Raw genomic sequence first — 20,115 nt, 5'->3', positions numbered from 1 at the left:
TTTCACATCTAAGCAGTACTAGATCCAAAAAGAAATAAAGTACAGTCTTTCCTATTACATATTGTTATGGTTTGTATCAGAAGTGTCCCCCAAAAGCTCATGTATTGAAGGCTTGCTCCCCAAGGCAGCAGTGTTCAGAAGTGAGGCTTTGGAAAGTGATTGGATTATGAAGGCTGCGACCTCATCAATGGATACACTGATGGATAATTTAATGTATTATTAGGAGCTGGTGGAAACTTAGGAGATCGGGCCTAGTTGGAGAGAGTGGGTCCTTGGGTGTGGGGCCCTTAAATGCAACGAAATGTTCCCAGCCTCTCTCTCTAGTGCATTCTCTCTCCTTCTCCTCTTCTTTCCTCTCTCTCTCTCCCCCATGAGGAGAACAGCTTTCCTCCCCACTATACTTCTCCTTCTGATATGGTGTTCTGCCTTAAGATAGGCCTAAAAGCGATGGAGTCAGCCAACAATGGACTGAAGCCATAGTCAAAATAAACCTTTCCTCCTTTAATTTTTTTTCTCAGATATTTTGTTGTATAGATATAACACTAACACACATATAAAGTGAACTTTTTAAAATTTATTTATCCATAGCACATTTTCCAGAACATTTTTACTATTCAAATTATCCCATACTTGTTCCTGTATATCAGTTATAAGTTATAGATTGGAGTCAGTGGCCAATTTCTTCTTTTTACAGACATTTTATACAGCAAACAATGCAAAGTCTTCTACATTTTTATCAAATTATCTGCCTTTACTAATAAGCAATTAACCAGACCCAGTAATATAGTCACATTTAGCCAGCAATTTCTGTTTTGTTTTGTAAAAACCAACAAACAAACCTAACCATTCATTTCTTATGGAAACTGCTTTATAAAATAATTTTAGAATTATTTGTCAAATATATTGTTTTTCCAATGAATCTAAAAGTATCATGTAACAAGGACAAGTTGAGATCCTCTAAGAAAACTATCTAAATGAAATTTTGGATATAAACATCCGGAACTTAGAAGTGATGAAAGAATACAACTTAAGAGAAATAGGTATTCAAGAGAAGAAACAAAGAAAAGTAAACAACATCTAATGCTAGTGCAAAGTGAGTCCAGGGTTAGGAATGAAGGTTCATGTCATGGTTTTAAGTACAGCATATCAGGACAGCGATTCTTTACTCCATCTCAAAAGAGAAAATAACAAATAAAAAAGAGAAGTACTTAGGAAGTCCTGGGATGAAATGGTAGTTATTGAATACATTAAGAATCCAGTATATAATAAAGCAAACAAATATAAATAACAATTTCTGGCACCTAAAACACTTATTTTTTTTTCTCAAATAGGAAAAATATACACCATAAAAATAAATCGTTGTATATATTTGTAACTTTGTATTTAAAGATTAGGACTTACAGAGACTAGGATGGTTATTAGAACATAGAAGATACTGGATTGAATTCATAAAGGAAGGAATGAATGAATGAATGAGAAGATTAATCCATACTATCACATTCACACATTTTTATTTAAAAATCTTCTATTTGTATTTCTTTTGCCATTTTACCTTTCACCCAGAGTAAAATTAAATATTAATATAATTATTTTAAATGCAGAATGGCATTTTGAGATTTTTTTCTAGTGTTTTTAAAGGTCACATTGAAAAGACCATTATCATTTTTCCCCATTGCATAACAGATCATCACTACCATCTGTTGACAGTTACTTGAGTTGCAAGAAAGTTAATAGTGAATGAACATGGCTTGTCAATCAAGCTACTTTAACAATGGCAATTAAAATACATCATCAATGAATGATATATATGCAATAAATTTTATAAATATTATGGTTAGGATATGAGGTGTCCCACCCAAAATTCATGTGTGACAGGAATGTTCAGATGTGAAATAATTAGATTATGAGAGCTATAACCTATTCGGTGGATTAATCAGTTTGTTGGATTAATTATTAGACTGGATGACTAGGTGGTAACTGTGGCCAAGTGAGATGTATCTGGTGGAAGTAGGTCATTGGGGGCATGTTTTAAATATCTTGTCTCTAGTTTCTTGCTCTTTCTCTGTCCCTGTTTACTGACTGCCATGAGCTGAGCAACTTCCCTCTGTCACATCTTTCCATCTTGAGGTTCTTCATCACCTTTGTTCCAGAACAATGGAGTTAGCTGACCATGGACTGAAACTGTGGGCCCAAAAGAAACTTTTCCTTCTCTAAGTTGCTCTTCTCAGGTATTTTGGTCACAGCCATGAAAAGCTGACTAAAACAATTGATATAAGCAAGGAATTAAAGACAATTATTTTCTATAAGAAATGACTTCACTTATCTAAACCTCTAACTTTGGCCCATATAAAGCTCTAAAAAAAAAAAAAAGATGGTCTTTAAATGGTAACAAATTCAGAATTGTTTCCCTAGGAGATAAAAGCCCCTTTATATATTTATCTCATTTTTTATAGGAATATCCTTGAAAGTTAAGCACAGATTTCACTCTAAGATTAAGCAAGGTAGGGATTATGTTTTGGTTATCTTTGACCTCCCACAGTGTCTATTGCAGTTAAAGACACACACACTGTGGAATAATTGAAGCTTAAGTCAGGATCTCTCACTTGCATGGGCTTCTTTCAAGAGCCTATTTGAATTTTAAATTTGTAAATTTTTCTTTTCTTAGAGAGGAGTAGAGGAGCCCTGAAATTACTTGAGATTCAGACCTTGCAATATTAGAATATTTGCTTGAGCACAGTGCATTATACACATAAGGTGTTTAATAAACGTTTGATTAATTAAACTGAATTTTTTGGGAAATATTCTTTATGATTTCTTATAATATATACAAAGGCATATATACATAATTCAATGTAATATTCAAGCTCCATCACAAACTTGGTCAATCAGAGGGATATTACTATAAATTTATTAAGTAACTTAATATTTCTTAAAATATTTAATACTGGTACCATAGGAATATTTTACTTGTGAATTCAAAATACCCTTCTATTCATGAGCATTTCCACTGCATAAGCATTGTATCATTATGTGTCTCTAAACATTTTCACATACTCATGTACTTTTAAAATAAGCTCACTTTCTCAATATGTGATTCATTTATCCTTTCAAGTCTTGGACTAGAATATCAACTGTTTTAATTATTTTATCATTTGTAATATCCATCTGACCTCATTAAAAATCAAACAATTTTTTGATAACATATTCCGAAATAGAGATGAGCTTCTTTCATATTAAAAATAATCTCAGCCTCCTTTTGAAAATTATTTACTGAGTTTCCCTGTTTTTTTCTGGAGGCCTTCAAGTTGAACACATTCTTAATTTCATTCCAGAAATAAAAAGAAAAAGTGAGAGGTCACACAGCTGGATGTGGTATCATTAATATAAATCAAAATAGAGATAATTTGTATTGATTTTAATATTTAAAATTTAACTTGTCCATATCTATAAAAGCATCATTGAAAAAAGTAGAGCATTGACTACTTTTATGAATGCAAGCAATGCTACTGTCAGTTATAAATGTTTTCTTTCCATGGCACTAAGCAGCTACTCCAAGAAGAACTGCTTGTCACAACTTGAACATCAAGTGATTAGGATCTTTTCTCTGTGGATACAGTAGAAAAAATTTAAGCATACGTGTTACTTATATAGGCTTTATAAATTTATTAACACTTTGTGCAATCTGCTTATGGATCCATACACCTGTCCTAATTTCAACGAATCTTGAAATATAGCCATTTTTATTGTTTAAAGATACCTTTTAAACTGCAAAGTACCTAACTTAGAACTCAAGTCAAGAATTTGGTAAAGAAAGTCTACTTTATTCATCATTTGCTCACTAGGAGTTTGTTTGTTTAGGTGCTTCTTATAAGGAAGACCTTCATCATTCTCCTCCTCATCATAACCACCCTTCTATGAACTCACAGGTCTCTTACATCTGTCTCTGCTGATACATTTAACTGGGAATGCAATAAGAATAAACCTCAGAAGCATTTCTTCTGTTCTGCCTTTATCCAGCTTGGAAGGAGTGAAAGCACAAGTGGATGAAAAATGTATATTTACATTTGCAAACCAAATAGCTGCTTGCCATTTCCTATGAAGTGTTAAATGAATATTAATAGAGGGACTGTATTTCTTCTTTCTTGTTTATAAAATAAGGAAGGGTAGGAGTTTTCTGTTATAATATACAGTTTTCTTGCAGATTTCTATGGGACTGCATTTTGATGGAGATTGCAGCATATGTCCCAGCAGCTCTATGGTGGAGTAGAAAAAGAACTTGAGAAAGAACCCCAGAACATGCTTATTCACAGTCCATATTATTCTGCAAATGGGAAAGAAATATGCTAAATGAGATGATGCCTGGAATTTTATGCAGTCTTTAAAAAGAATGAAAACATCCTTAATTCATACCAAACATTCAAGATTTATGTTAATTTCCTGCCTTAATTACTACTGTGTTCAAATGAGCTTATTTAAAAAACAAAGACACTCTGAGGTGGCTTTATAACAAGAAATGGTTTTGAAATAGGAACTTTTAGTCAATTTAATGTTATGCATGAAATGATTTTTTTATATAGACTTAATTGTATTGTGACACACAAGTTTTTCAATAAGCCACAGCTTAAAATTGCAGAAACCGTCCCTCAGGGACACATCACTAGCAGATGCAGATTGCCAAGGTCAATTAAACTGATGTAGCTGTGCTGTCATATACATAGAAGAGAAACCCACAAGCAAATGACAAGTATATTTCTCAGTATTTGTAAAAAGATGGCAAGAATGCTATATATTAATGCATAAATATAAATTAATCCTAAACAATAAAGCAATACAACAGAAATCATAATGAAAAAGGGTTATTAGTATTCTTTGTAGTGTTTGATGTGTTATAAAACAATGTGGGAATAAAACCTTTCAACATTTATAACAAATGATATCTTGAAAGCATAGATGAATTAATCTATGTACTTGTTATTTAATTTTACATCACCTATTACCCACTTGGACCAAAGCACAAAGAAACAAAAAGGCAATCTCAGTAATTCAGAGCTAAAAGCAAAATCCCAGCAAAAGTAAGTAGTCTGACTACAGGTTCAGGATATCACAGTCCTGTTAAATAGAACAACCTGAATAAGGAAGGGAAAAAACCAGAAAACACCTTCAACTAATCAAGTCTGAATGCCACAAGCTCTGTCTTCATATTTCCCTCCTGTCACTATTTTATCCAACACATTATTCCCTCAACCTAAAAGGAGACCACAATGAAGATTCATCATTTCCTTCTATAAACCCACCCCTGAATTAACCTTGATTATCTACCCTCCTGCTCCTCTAAGGTTTTAAATAGTATCTCTTATTCTCTTTAGTACCTTGTATTTTTCATTTTCTCCCCATCTTTATTTTGGAAAAAACATCAACTTTTTGACACCATACTCTTTTCTCACAATCATTCTTATATCTCCTTTTACCCAATTTGTTAGAGTTAATTGATGTTGACTGCCTTCGTTTCTTACCACCCAGTTATTCCTTCCAGTTCACCCCTCTGATAAAAAAGTTGCCAAATTCTGTGACCTCAGTCCTGCTCCCTTTTGCATTTCTATAGAATCCAATAGTTGGGTCACATTATTTTTTACCTCCTTTCTTCTCAGATTTGTAGAATGCCACTCTTTCTGGGCTTTCATTATCTTTAAGCTATCCTTCTTGAACTCCAACTCCTGCCTACTTTTTTCTCTTCGTCTTCCTAGCTGTCAAATACTTGGTCCACACTACACTTTTTCCATCAGAAATTATAGTCATTTGGGGCCATGAACTTTACCTCAATGAAAATAACCTCAAACTCTATCTTGACCTCTTCCTTTCACTCAGGCTGCTTGTTAAAGGTTACAAACTGGCTCTTTACTGGCCCTTCCAAATCATTACATCCAGAACCTAGTTCACAAGCTTCCTCTAGGCCTTCCTCGAATTTATGATTGATTATCAGTGAGCTGGATGTTTCAGTTTTACTCACTGTGACCACCATTCATATCTTTGCTATTCTCCTTAAAAGCTGGGCAGTTCTAGCCCTTGTTCCTTGCCCTCACTGTAAGAAGTCCTGTCTCATATTTCCTAGAAAACACATAAGCTATGACCTGAAATCTCCCGTGTCTTCTCACTGCCCAAAGTAGAAACCCACTGGATCTCTACCTACTCTGTCATCCTTCCTTATTAATACAATTTAAAGACTCTCCCACTATCAGATGCCAGCATCTCCACATGAACCCTAGAATCCTCCCCTCTTACTTGGTAGGGATTTTCCTCCCTAGGTTACATCTTCACTTCTCTATTATTAGCTACTGCCTCTAAATTGGACATTTCCCATAAGGCCATACATATATGTATAGTACCTCCCATCTTTAAACAATTCCAGGATTTGCTTCCAGTTCCAATTCCTGTATTTGCTTCAGGGTCTTGCTTTGGAGCTAGGTATAAGATGAACTGAGTGAAGCACCAATTGACACAATTTAAGGAGTTCCTTCTCCTCAGCATAGTGCAAGAGCCCACACAGGTGCCTGACTGGCCTCACTGGCCTCACCCTAGTTGTGGCACTGCCAAGCCTGATTTCTTATCAGAATTCAACAGACAACCACTTTCTGTACATCAAATTCTTTGGGTCAGCTTCCACTACTCCATACTTTCTGCATTTCCACTTGTTTAGATGATGTTTCTTGAACCTTCATCACTCCTTTTTCTTATAATTCTCTCTTCTCAAATGGCCTAAAAATAGAGCTTTAAAACCTGCTTTAATCTTTGAATCTGCTGTTTCCAATTATCTCAACATCCACTCAATTTACATGTTCTGTGAATCCACCCACTGAAATCCTCTCTTAGATACTTCTTATATTCCATTCATAAGTTCCTTATCTAAGGGTAGCAAAAGCAATCAGTACACACAGATTACTTTGTGGTTGGCAGGCATAATGCTCCATATTTCCATATATTATTCCATGTAAAACACAAAACTCCTGAAAGTTAATATTACAATCAACAAAATAGCCAAGAGGTAGAAAAGCCAGTATTTAAATTTAATTATTTCAGACCCCAAAGCTTTCCTTGCTATAGACCACTGGTTTGGGGTCAAAAGAAAGCCAAGACAAATGGGCCAATGATAGTCTAAAACATCACCACTAAAGATCATGGAGTAACTAAAATGGAGTGGGTGGGGGTGAAGGAACAGAGACCAACTGTAGTCTTGACCAGTTTCACAGATTCGGCCCCTAGATTATCTTTTCCATTGGACTCTTTTCTTTCCCTGTTCCATTAAAATATTTGCTAACCACTTTCTGCTACACTAGGCACTATGTGACTTTGTTCCGATTATTTGTTTGCCTCCTCTACTCTTTCAGTTCAGGGACCACATCCGAGTCAACCATCTAGCCTAATGATTGACTCATAAGAGAAACCTGATATATGTGTTTTGGCTTTTACCTGCCTATTTAATTTATTTAGCATTCCTATAACATATTATCATATTCTAAATGATTAAATTTTTTATTGTTCTTCTTTCCACAATAGTCAGCTCATTGTGGGAAAGATACCCAAATATTCCTCTTTTTATTTTTTTTTTTGGGGGGGGGCATGGAAAAAGCTTCTATAGTGACAAACACTGTCTTGGAAACAACAGGCACATGGTTAATTTCTTTTGACTGACTGGACTATTTGATTTCTTTGGCTGCTCTTGTTAGACAATTTTCACCTTGGCTATGCTTGTAGAATTCAGGCAGAATAAAAGTAAGGATCTGATTTTCTTCCCACCATGTTAAGGATAAACTTAGGCTCTCCATGTTAAATAGAAAGGGTGGATGTCAATAATAGCATTTACAGACTCCTTTTGTTTTACTTGTATTCTATGGAGAGTTTCATTTCCATTTCCTAAACTGACCAACTAATCAATTCAGAATTAAAAATTGTGCAAGCACTTCACCTTGATTTGCTTATTTCTCTGCAATAATTCCATCTATTTAAGACTCTGATCTCCTTGAAGATTTGATTTCATTTTATCTGGAAGAGATCTCCTCAAGGAGGTCAGTGTTCTTGAAGTAAATATATGGGGATTGTTTTCAAATTCTCTGTTGGATTCCCCAATGCTCACTTTGATTTGCTTATTTATATTCAATGATACCATCCACTTAAGACTACAAACTCCTTGAAGGAATAGATCATCCTTTAATCTGATTTGGACCATAATCATCATAATTCTATGCACATTTGGGTGCTTAATACTTCTTGATAATTATGAGACAGTGAAAAAAGTAGAAAGATGACTGAAATATTTTACATATACTACTCAGTGAAAGAAATAAAATGCTGAATGATGCCATCAAGTGAGAAACATTTATAAAAAAGGGTTAAGTAAGTCTCTTTCATAAAATCCCTATTTGCTGCATTCAAAGCATAAATAAAAACACATAGAAATCCTATAGTAAATTATACTACTTGTGAAAACAATATTATTAAAATATAAGTGAATACAGAAAAATATTTTAATTAACAAAATAAATCAAATGGAAAAGATTTCCTAAATAGAGCTTTAAAAGTAAGTCTATGTGTGTTTGACTGCCATGACTAATTATGTATCCATGTAATGTGTGTTCAATTTGGGCTTATTTAAATAGCAGAAATGCTCATTAGCTGCAGTATATCTGTGAAGCTTCAGTAAACAGTTTAATGGTTTTTATGTTTAACCAATTTCATAAGTTCCTGTAATTTTAGCTTTAGCAGCTCATTAATGTTATTTTTTGATATCCATCATACAGCTTTTTTTTTCCCCCTTGTCAATCGTTGGTAGGCACACTTCAGTGCAAACTTAAAGCACACAGTAGAATTGTATTTAAACAATTTTAGTACATAAGTAAATGTGTGATTCTAAATATAACTTATTTATCTAGAGAGCTAGTTGTATTTTCATGTAGTCAAGATATCTTTGGTATTGGAAAAGCTACACTCAACAGGGGTGATGATGATGATGATGATGTTGATTACAGGACATACATAGAAAGTTTCTACATAAGCCTGTGGCTGGTTCTGTGATAGGCACTATATATATTATCTTTTTGGAGACTCACAGAATAGACATCATCTCAATTTGATAGTTGAGGACTATGCCCAGGTCGCACTCTCAGGATTTGAAGCTAACTACAAATCAGTTGCACATGTCTAGACCGGAAGTGCCTGGAGATTTTCAGGGGCACTTGGAGATATATCCCTAGACCTCAGGATATTAGATACAGTAACAAAGATGGGTAAAGTTCTGGAAGAAAGAATGCAAATACAGATGAAAGCAGAATCAACCACTGTTTTTAAAGTGGCAGCAAGCACAACCTGAACAAAAGCTCAAGAAAGATTCATCAAAGGTACATGAGAATCAAAACATTTAAGAGAAATATAAGGCAGGCTGAAAACTAGATTTGGTATTCTGGAGCTCAATATCCAGTTATAAATGGGTTAAATAGTAAGGGAAAAAGACAAGATGCTAAGGACAAGGAATCTGGAAAACATATAGGATAGGGCATTACAAGGCTATTCTTTCTAGGAGTTTAATAATGACTGCATATAAAAAATTGAAGGCATTAGCTACCATTCATTCATTCATTCAATTAGCAATTCTTTTCTAATAATTTTTGTCTTAATCATGTTTTAGGCATTATAGTAAACACAGATCTGGGATGTCTCCTTGTGAAATGTATTCACAAGGAATATATTCAGCTGTTAAAATACAGAAAATAAAATATAAAACAAGTAAGTGAAACACATTATGGTGAAAATGGCTATGAAGAGGGTTACATGACAAAGACTATTATCAGATGAGCTGGATAAGAAGCAGGAGTGGTGCATGAGATACTACAGGAATGGAGGCCCCAAGGAGTCTCTTCAATGAGATGACATCAGGACTGAAACATGGAGGGTGAAAATGAGCTAGTCAAGTGAAGATGACCTAAAGTCAGAACACTCCAGGAAGAGGGAATAGATGCAAGGGACTTACAAGAATGGCACATAAAGATTCATGTGGATGGAGGAAAACAAGCAAGTTAAGAGGGGAGTCTGAGAAATGGGCTTCAGCCAGACCAATTCCTCCGTGGAGGCAGGAGAAAGACTGGGGGCTCTGGAACAAAAGAATGAAATATATAATTTCGGTTTCTAAGCTGATTCTGTAGGATCATACAAAAGTGAGAGTAGAAACAAGATGACTGTCACAAGAGGCTGTTTTCAATGCAGGTGGCAGTGTCCAGCATCTGCCCACTCCCATACAGAGAAAGGGGCTTGCTAGCCTTCAAATAATACTTCACATTAATACCACTTGCACACACTGTTGTCTTTACTGTGAATTTTCTTTTGGGGCATTTAGAATAGAAGTTATTTTCATTCTTCTCATGCAAGCATTTATTCATCTATTCCTTTATTCATTCATCCATTCAGTGAATACTGAGTTAGGGTCTGGACTTAATTTGGATTAAAATACAAACTACCTTGCAGTAGTACCATCAATATATTGTAGAATACATAACATATACAGAATGAAATAGAAGAGCAGGAGTGAAAAAGGAGAAGCATATTTAAACGCATGCTCCATATGTATATGAAAAGAAGTATATTTAATCTGCATGCCTTTTAGATTTCCAGTATCCACCAACTTTGTAATAAAATCCATATACTTTAGTCTAACATTCAAGACACTTCATGAATTAGTAATTGTCTATCAATCCTCACTCTACTAACTCCAGTTGTATACTGTATTCAGGCTGTTTCCTATAACGTGGATAAGCTTTCCCTGTCCCTGTTCTCCTAAGCAGACTCCACCTCTATTACAAATGCCACTACTTCCAAAAACCTTTTTTTGAGTCTTGCAGCAGGAAGTCATCTCTCTAACCTGTGCGTAATACCAGCAGTTTATCTCTTACTTCTTGAGTCACTTACTACCTATGGCAATTTGACTTACACATTTTTTTCTCCTGTATTAGACTGTAAGTTCCTGCATACAGGTATAATATTATTGTGTACTTTGGAGAACCTTACAGAATCTTGCATACTTAATAAATACAGAATAAAAGAATAGGAAGTCAGGTCCCATAAGCAAGTGGGAGGGGATATTAGGGGAGTGTCAAAAATAAATTGAAGCATAATACTACCATCATGAGAGAAAAAAATTTACATATTAAAGCATGAGAATAGTGCAATGATTCTAGTGATACAGAAGTTCATTTGGAGACAAAATACAAACAGAAGGGGAAATACTGGTTCTTATTAAACCAAGCCACTTGCCAATATACTTTGCAGAGGACTTGAAAAAACATTGTATATATACAAAAGACATATTGTATGGTATATGTTAGACACTCTTTCATATACTTGTATAAGAAAAATGCTTATGTAATTAAACGTTCTTTTAAAACCCTTTTAAGAATATTATAATATTTTAAGTATGGCTATCATAAAAAATATAGGATGATGCTGGATAGAGCTGATCAACAGTTTTGGCATGGCCCCTGAATGTATGCTAAAGTCAATATGGGTTTCCTACTCCAACAATTCCATGTATTGTACTTACATTGGGTAGCTTCCATAATTGGAGGCAGATATTAAATACAAGCCAGTGTAATTTTCCAAGTAATATAATAACACTTATGCAGGTAAATGTCTAATTTAATCCATGACTGATTTAGATCACATATGTTGTCCTTTCTATATTGTCCTTTGGGTCAAGAACACAAATGCAAAGTAACTAACATAAAATCTCAATCTGCCTACAAAATACATATTATTTAGACCATTATTATGTAATCTATATCTTTATGGTTTAAATTTTACATTTTGATTTTACATATCATACCAGCTTTGTGTAGTTTAACATTTCACAAGAATATTAGGTCTAATACAACCTTTTATTACACTATTAGATAACTAATATTTAAAAGACAAATATAATAAGCCAGAGTCAATAAAACTCAGGGCATCTGTTGCACTCACTATCTGCTGAGTACATTGGCTATGTTTTATGATTTTTGCTCTCTGAAACAATTATGTTATTTTTCCATTTTCTGCCTTCTTTCCCCAACAAAACTTGTTACATGCTCTACTTCTTGTATGTAATCTTTGATTTGATGGAAAACTGCTTTGATTTGATTTATCCACTGTCTCCCTGTAAGAATGCATATGATATCAACCAGTAGTGAAACCTGGAAAATAAAGATAAGGAAAGGCTCTGAACAGAGCTATTCACTGGGGAAACAAACCTATTCCTATGCAGTTATTAAAGGGAAGTAAAATAATTACAGAAATATCATGTTGTGCTTCAAATAGATGTCTAAGGCAGTTGTAAGTGATGTGATGTTGATTCCAAATCACTTTCAACACTGTTATCAGTTTGACCTCCCTCCTCATCACTTCTACCCTTTATAGTAATTCCAAAGAAAAACTGTACAAGGATTCCATTATTTTGGATGGTTATTCTGCAGAAATGCTGGCACTTGCATTAGATTCCACCACTTCATCTTCTCCCTGCACAGAATATTTTATAATAGAAAGACAATGAATCTTTCAGCTAGAAAAGAAATCTTTTTCATAATAAGGGCAATTTTTAAGAAAACATGTTCAGTTTTATTTTTGGAATCCTGAGAATGCTTTTTGCTCAAAATATAATTAACAGAAAAACAATGTACATAATAGACTAAAAAGGGGTTATTCTCATCACTGGGCAACCAAATTAGAGGATATATAAATATTCTATTAGTCAGGCATTATAAAATTAAACAGCAGCATGAGGAGCCAAATGTATTAATAAAAGGGGAATAAAACTGCCCTGTATGGCGGTCTTCAAAACATTTGTCCCTAACAAACATAATATAGTAGAGGAGATGTTTCTGGAATTCCAGAATATATACCATATAAATTCCTTTATCATACTTTTATAAGTTGTTATAATAACATTCATTCATTCATTCATTCATTCATTCATTCATTCAATAGCCTCTTTTCTAGACAATAGGAAATGACAGTGAAAATGATATTGACTAATTCCCACTATCTGCTTTCAATCATTCTCTATGTTTTCTCATTCTGACTCAACTGTTGAGTAGATTAGCAAATATAAATGCAACACATCACCATTTCCCTGAGATCCATTCTACCTGCTGCATTTGTAAGTTCTGTCAACATTATAGACATCTGTTTGCCTCCCAAATTAGATATCCTACTTCAAAACTCTATCTAGCAGATAACCAAATCCTAACTATTCTGACAAAAGAAATATATTTTCATTCCGAATTTTCTTCTAAGTTCTCACTTTGTTCACTTTAGCCAGGAAAACTTCTCAAAAAAATCCCTTTAACTGGTTTCTTTGATACCATTGTCTTAACTCCAGGCCATCTTCTCTTCAACATTACTGCCACCATATAGCAGCATGCTTATTTTATCCCTGATGCTTCCTTCTATTTGGAAAAAAAAATCATTGGTTTAAATTCTGTGATGTCTCTTGGTATCTTTCTTGCCTTTTCTCAAAAGCTAAAGTTAGTGATTCTAATTAATTAATCTTAAAGAAATTAGGCATGTATAATAACCCTGCTTTGTCAAGCCTATGACTTGAGAATCACTCCTGTGGGCAAGGGTTCTCTTTCTTTACTTATAGTGAAAATGTTACTGGAGGAGCTTCCTCTCAGGGGAACAACTGTTGGATCATACCCTGTGATTGAGTAACTTTACCTAATTCAGGTACTCAATATTAGAAAATGTACTTACTTACTAACATGAACATTCCTAAAAGGTAATCCCTTGGTTTCTAACCCCCATCTAATTGGAGAATATTACAAATAGTTCAAAATCCAAACACAGAGAGAGGAATATTGAGCATCTGGCAGAACTACCTCATTCAAGATAAAGTTCTCTCTAATATTTAAACCTCGTAATTTGTCATATGCCTATAAAATAAAACTGAAAGTCCTAACATAGCATATAATCCTTTCACTGAAATGGAATGTGTAGCCAAACTCCCTGTCATCTTGTCCCTGACCACTCCCCATCCTTATATAACCACACCATTTGCTCTAGCCAATCATGTTCTCCCACTTCCTGGTCATAGGAGGCCATTTTGCCATGCAGTTGAATGTGCTGTTCCTGTTAACAGGGAAACTTCTACTTAAGCTCTAAAGCCCAGTCCAAATGTGATCTTAAATCAGCACATTCTGTACCAACACACTTATTTGGTTCTCACATTAGCTTATGGGTCCTTAAGGGGCAAAGACTCTCTTTACTGGTCTGCATTCCCAGTGCCTGGACAGGGTTTCTAGTATAGCTGTACTTCAAGAAGTACTTAGAGTATAGCTGTACTTCATTGCAAGAACAATGAGAGAACAAATAGTAGAAATCATAAAATATAAACTTCTATTGTAGAGATAAAAATGGAAAATTCATACTTTTATAGGAGGATGAGAACATGCATGCAGTAAGTAGGCTGATGATAACTTTCTAAAGACATATTTTTTTTACACCTTTTTAAGATGACTGTAAAATGACTACTTAATCTAACAGTGTAGTATTAAGAAAATTGCATAATCTTCCTGTGTCTTCCATCCCTTCCACCCCCCTTCCACCTGGAAACTCCTACACATCACTGGGTCTTCAACTCATAACCCACCCACTCTAGGAAGCTTCCTTGAACCCTCAGACTCTGTTCTGTGCCTCCCTAGGACTCTCAGCTACTTCCAGCACAATTCACCATAACTGTGAGTCTTCTCTCTTCAACTGTGTATTCCTGGAGGAAAGACCCGCATTTTCGTTTTCACTGCTCTGTCCCAGCTCCCTACTCAGAGCCTGGATTAGCAGGCCCATCCAAAGTTACTAAGTGAACACACTTGAAATGAGGGAACTAGAGAATATGATCTCCTGGGCCCTTTCAGCATATTTGGAAATATAAATAAGGAAACCCCCAAGGTAAATTATTGTATCACATATATCCTATATACCGTAGTGTACTGACTACTTTCTTTTCAATTCTATCTCACCCATTCTCAATTATATTAATCATTAGTCTCTTCCTCTTAGGTTTTACCTATTAGTCAAAAAGGTATTTTACCTAGCAATTAGGAGAGTAGTCCTTACTTCATCCTTTAAATTTTGTTGCCAATATTTCTACTTATATACAACAGTAAAAATTTGGTCAGTTACAATAGTTTCTCAACTTGTGCTCCATCTCTTCCCCTTTCCCCTTTATTTTGCTAAGGAAGAAGAGGAATTATGTAAACTGGAGGCCAAAAAAGAGTAAATAGTTATTCAAAGAAAACTTCACTGAATCTCTAAATGTCACGGTAGCCTCTGGAAGAGATGTTTTATTGTTTGAAATATAAAACAGGCTGGTAGCAACAACAACTGATAAAAATAAATAAAGTCCCCCAATTGAGTAGGCTATTAAAATGTCTTAGTGTTGTTCATTCCACTAGTGAGTTACCAAGTGACATATTATTAAGTAAACAATACAAACAAAAACAAAAATATACAAATCAAACATACTGATTTCAGGCCTCTTAAAGAGTAGGTGCCTTTTATCATTGGGTGCTTGACTTACCTTGAGCTTATATTAAAACACTTTTTCTTAAAGCTTTTCCTAACAGTTAATAATTAAAAAAAGAAATGAACACATTTGAAAAGTCCCTGAATCTCTGCACAGCCAGGGTGTTAGGTCCTCCATTTTTTACCAAACTGGCAATTTCCATTTCTGACTTAGGACAGAACAAGGCCAATTAACCCACAGCCTGCACCTTTTCTCAGTGTGGGGGAAAGTGAATCAAGGCTATAATCGAAGTTGATATTGACAGAATGCTTGATTTACCCCATGAGGCTTTCAGAAACTTTTCTGAGAGTTTTCTAATAAGAGGGATTGATGAGTGATTTTAAAACCTTTCTCTCCCTGTGCCACCCATACACCCTTATGCAACTAATTGCAATTAATGCTATCAAAGGAGCTGATTACCAAGGGTGGCATTAAAGATCCAGAAAGATCAGGGTTTTGTGTTTTCTTATTCTCTCTCATTCCTAGTAAGATGAGCAGAAACACAACATAGGCATTGGGTGAAGTGCATGAATTCTTTCCTTGGAGAGGGGCATGCCTCCTGCCGCAGTCAGAGAGCACCACCGCTCTGTCATTTTCTCCCCTGCACAGTCTCTAAGGCATTATGCAGAGGAGTCTTATCACTGGGCTTCCTGTCTCCCAAACACAGGTTTTAACCTCACTTATATCATCTCATAATTTTCAAGTGCTTAATATCCTTGGGAATACTTCTTTCTTTCCTTCTTAAAAATGAATAATAATCTTAGGTTAAACAAAAAATCTGGCCCAGTTTACCATTTTTAAAAGGAAAAGGCAAAGTTATTTGAAAATGCTTTATGCTTTAAATACTTGATTTGTAGAAACTCAAAAGGGGATTTATAATAGCTAAAAATTAGTGAAGAAAAAAACTCTACACAATAGCATGAGAAGCATCAGAATTGATAATTAAATATACTACGATAATTACACACAGTGCGAACTTTCTTTCTTCAAATAAAATCAACCAAATATATTAAGCATTTTCTCATTTAAAATTATAAATGTAAGAACATCTGCTTCACTTATATACAAAGACAAGTTGACAGAGCCTCCAAGGCCCCTGATGAAGTCCTCACTTTTAAATGCTTTTATCTATAGATAATATTCATGGAATTATAAGGGTGTAATCTAATTCATTGAAATTATTCAAATATCATTTATTACACAATAATAACATCTAAAATGTAAGAGATGCTTACTGTGTGCTAGGCCTATATATAAACATTTCACATATATTATTAATTCACTTATTCTTAAAACAACTCCAGGAAGTAGATACTATAATCATTCCCCTTAAGCCCTGAGGAGAAGACCATGAAGTACAAAGAAACTCAGTAACTCCCTAGGAAGATAAAGTTGAGAAGGAAGAAAGCCAGGTTTCCAGCTGAGCAGCCTGGCTCCACGCTCCTGCTTTGAGCTGATACACCAGACGGATTCCAATTAGTATAATATTCACTGAATTACAAAGAATGCAACAATCTATGCCAAAACAAGGAAAAAAAAAACAGTAGCAATAGTATAATAGAATTATTTTTGTAACTTTTACATTTTCTAAGAAAAATAAAGGTTGTTGTAAAACTAACAATTACCTTGAATAAAGGTAATATTCTAAACTGAATCAAGTCAGATACAAATATATTTGTGTATCTATTGTACATTAATATGTTAGTTGCCATTGTGATTCCAACACACTACAAAGGCACATTTCTTGCCCTCTTGGGGTTTACAGTTTAATTTGTAGATAAATTGTAATAGGTCCTAGAAGATTGAAGGACATAAACCTTTTCAAAGGAGACATTTTTAAAGAATGAGAGGATGGCTGTGATGCAGCATTTGGAAAAGGTGCCGAGATTATGGCATTGGCTAAAGGGCATTCTTCAGTTGTCTGAAAATCATTCAAAGAACCATAAATTATGTCTTCTAACTTCCTGTGAGTGTGAGGACAAGGCCAACTTAATGCCTCATTGGAAAAATGAAGCATGAGATTAGTGAAGATGGGCAACTCTACCCCTTATCAATTAAAAACTAATAATACAGCTGGCAGTGTGGTTCCAAACAAATAAACAGGAAAGTCAACTATAATGATAAGTAAGATGTCTCTTAAAAGTTGACATTTTTTAAATAAAAAGAGACAAAATTTAAAATTTAAAAAAAAAATTAGCATTCAGATGTAACAGAAGAAATTGCCTCTGGGGTAAAGAAAGAAGAAAAGAAAGAAGGATAGATAGGTATAATCTTCCAGTGGAGGAGGATATTTCTGGATTGAAAGTAAAAGAAGTAATCTGTGCTCAATTTTCTGATAGCCTTTAAAATTAATGTAGAACAATTTAATGTGATTTGAAATTTTACATTCTTAGAGGGAATAGAGGAGACTTTTTAAAGATAGAACTACTTTCAGTTTTCCACAGAAAAGATATTAAATAAGGCTAGCATTATTATCTCAATTGAATTAGAAAACTGAAAACCATGGCCTTCATTATTTGAGACAGTAGTAAATGAAAGATTCAATTAAAGTGTGCACACAAGCACACAAGCACAGGGTGTGAAATATGTAGTATTTTGTTCCTATTTCCCACTCACTGCTACATTCACAAACAGAAAACAATAAGTAAATAAAAATACAGAATTAGGAAAAACAGTGATGATTATAATTGCCGTTAGCCCTAGTAGCAATTAAATAATTTGCTACTCTAATACAAGGATATTCTCTGATTTTATTTTATAAATTTGATATACTTAACATTTATATAAGTAGTTGAAGGACTTTTATTTTATTATAGGAAATATTTAATACAGATTGACTTGGTGCATCATTCTAAATTAAGTCAGTATGTGAAATGCCCAATTCAGAGTCTGGCAAATGCCCTGAAATATATCAGTGGAAAAAGTTTAGATTAAAAATTTAATTTCCCGACTTGGATTACCTTTTCAAATACACATTATTGATATAATTGATATTCTAAAAGTATTTCCATTTTAAATATTATTGTAATCTGATATTGCTGAGAGTAAAAATTATCACTGTACTTTATATGTGCTCTGTCATTTATTTCATTCCTTGAATTCTTCAATATGTATTTATATATTGCATTCATCAAAAATTTCCAAGTTAGAACTATGGAATCCACACTGCACTGCATACTGGGAGGAAAATTCAAAAGAGAACAGTGCAAAATAAAGATGAATATATAGTATACATAGGCCATTCACTAAGTTTCATCGATGTTAAAAAGAGCTTTATTCTATAGTTTAATGTAATATTAGTGAGTAAAAAGAAAAACTGAAAATTTAGAAATCTAGGACTGTAATAACATTTTGAATTAAGACCATGGGAAGAATTAAGGCACCATGTACAGTAACAGCAAAGTTGAGAGTAGATCTGCTTTAGGGAAACCTGATAAGGATAGCATTCCTTACTTTGTGTATCTCTCTCAATGAATTCATCTCTTCATAAAGCAATTAGTAGTTTATAGGTCTGCTCCATTCTCCATCTGTGTAGTTCTCAAGTACAGGAAATGACACATTCATCTTTGTACTCTTCAGAATACAATTTAGCTTCTGGCATTCACCAGATACTCACTAAGTATTTATTGCATACATAAACATAAATATGAGACAAAAAGAGGTTTTCAGAGACATGAAAAACTAGATTTCAGAGACAGTGTACACATAAGTGAAATCATGACTACCATAAGTCTAGCCACCAAACTGGTACTCAAAATAAATTTATTAATATGTTGCTTTTTCTTTTATTTTGGTACCAGGGTTTGAACCCAGAAGTGCTTAACCACTGAGCCATACCCCCAACCTTTCTATATTTTTTATTTTGAAGGAGATTATTGCTAAGTTGCTTAGGCTGGCTTTGAACTTGGGATCCTCCTTTATTACCACATCTGGATCATTAACATGTTTTGAGGAATGATTACAACAAATATCTGAATGAATGAACGACACAGTTGGCTCACTGAATGAATAGTATATTTGGAAGAAAAAAAATGGCTAATGTCTGAACTTTGCAAAGAACTAAAAAGTAATAGTTGGAGGAGGGACAGCAGCCAGTGATGGACTTAGAAGTGAACAGATAAAAGAAAAAGCTGGGAAATGGAGTGTGATAATAATAATGTGTTACAATTTGATTTTCAAAGCACTTCACATTACTTAATTTTAATCTGACAAGTCCTAAGAGGTAGGGAAAGAAGGTTTTATTTATGCTTTATTTGTTTTTGTTGTTATTGTTGTTTGTTTGTTTTTTATATATGGAGAAACTGAGCTACTGAAAGGTTAAGTGATTGGAGAAGAGCATTTAAAACAGAAAGAAGAGAGCCGCCCCCTCCCCCTGCGCCGGCAAGGTAGACAGAACTGTGACCACCCACAGAACAGGCCCAGCGGCCTGCTGAGGGGCAGAGCCGCCCCCTCCCCCCTGCGCCTGCCAAGGTAGACGGAACTGTGACCACCCACAGAACAGGCCCAGCGGCCTGCTGAGGGGCAGAGCCTGCCAACCACTC

At 34.4% G+C, this 20,115-nt stretch overlaps 1 protein-coding gene across 2 annotated transcripts in view; it reads right to left on the bottom strand.

The window, feature by feature from the left end:
• The window catches only part of Dpyd (dihydropyrimidine dehydrogenase), a 761,982-nt gene that overhangs the window by 423,755 nt on the left and 318,112 nt on the right, over window positions 1-20,115 (bottom strand). The gene's annotated exons all lie outside the window — the stretch shown is intronic.

The sequence above is a fragment of the Marmota marmota genome, unplaced genomic scaffold (genome assembly GCF_001458135.2).
Source record: "Marmota marmota marmota unplaced genomic scaffold, marMar, whole genome shotgun sequence".
Lineage (NCBI taxonomy): Eukaryota > Metazoa > Chordata > Mammalia > Rodentia > Sciuridae > Marmota > Marmota marmota.
This window is presented reverse-complemented; position numbering and strand designations above follow the sequence as displayed.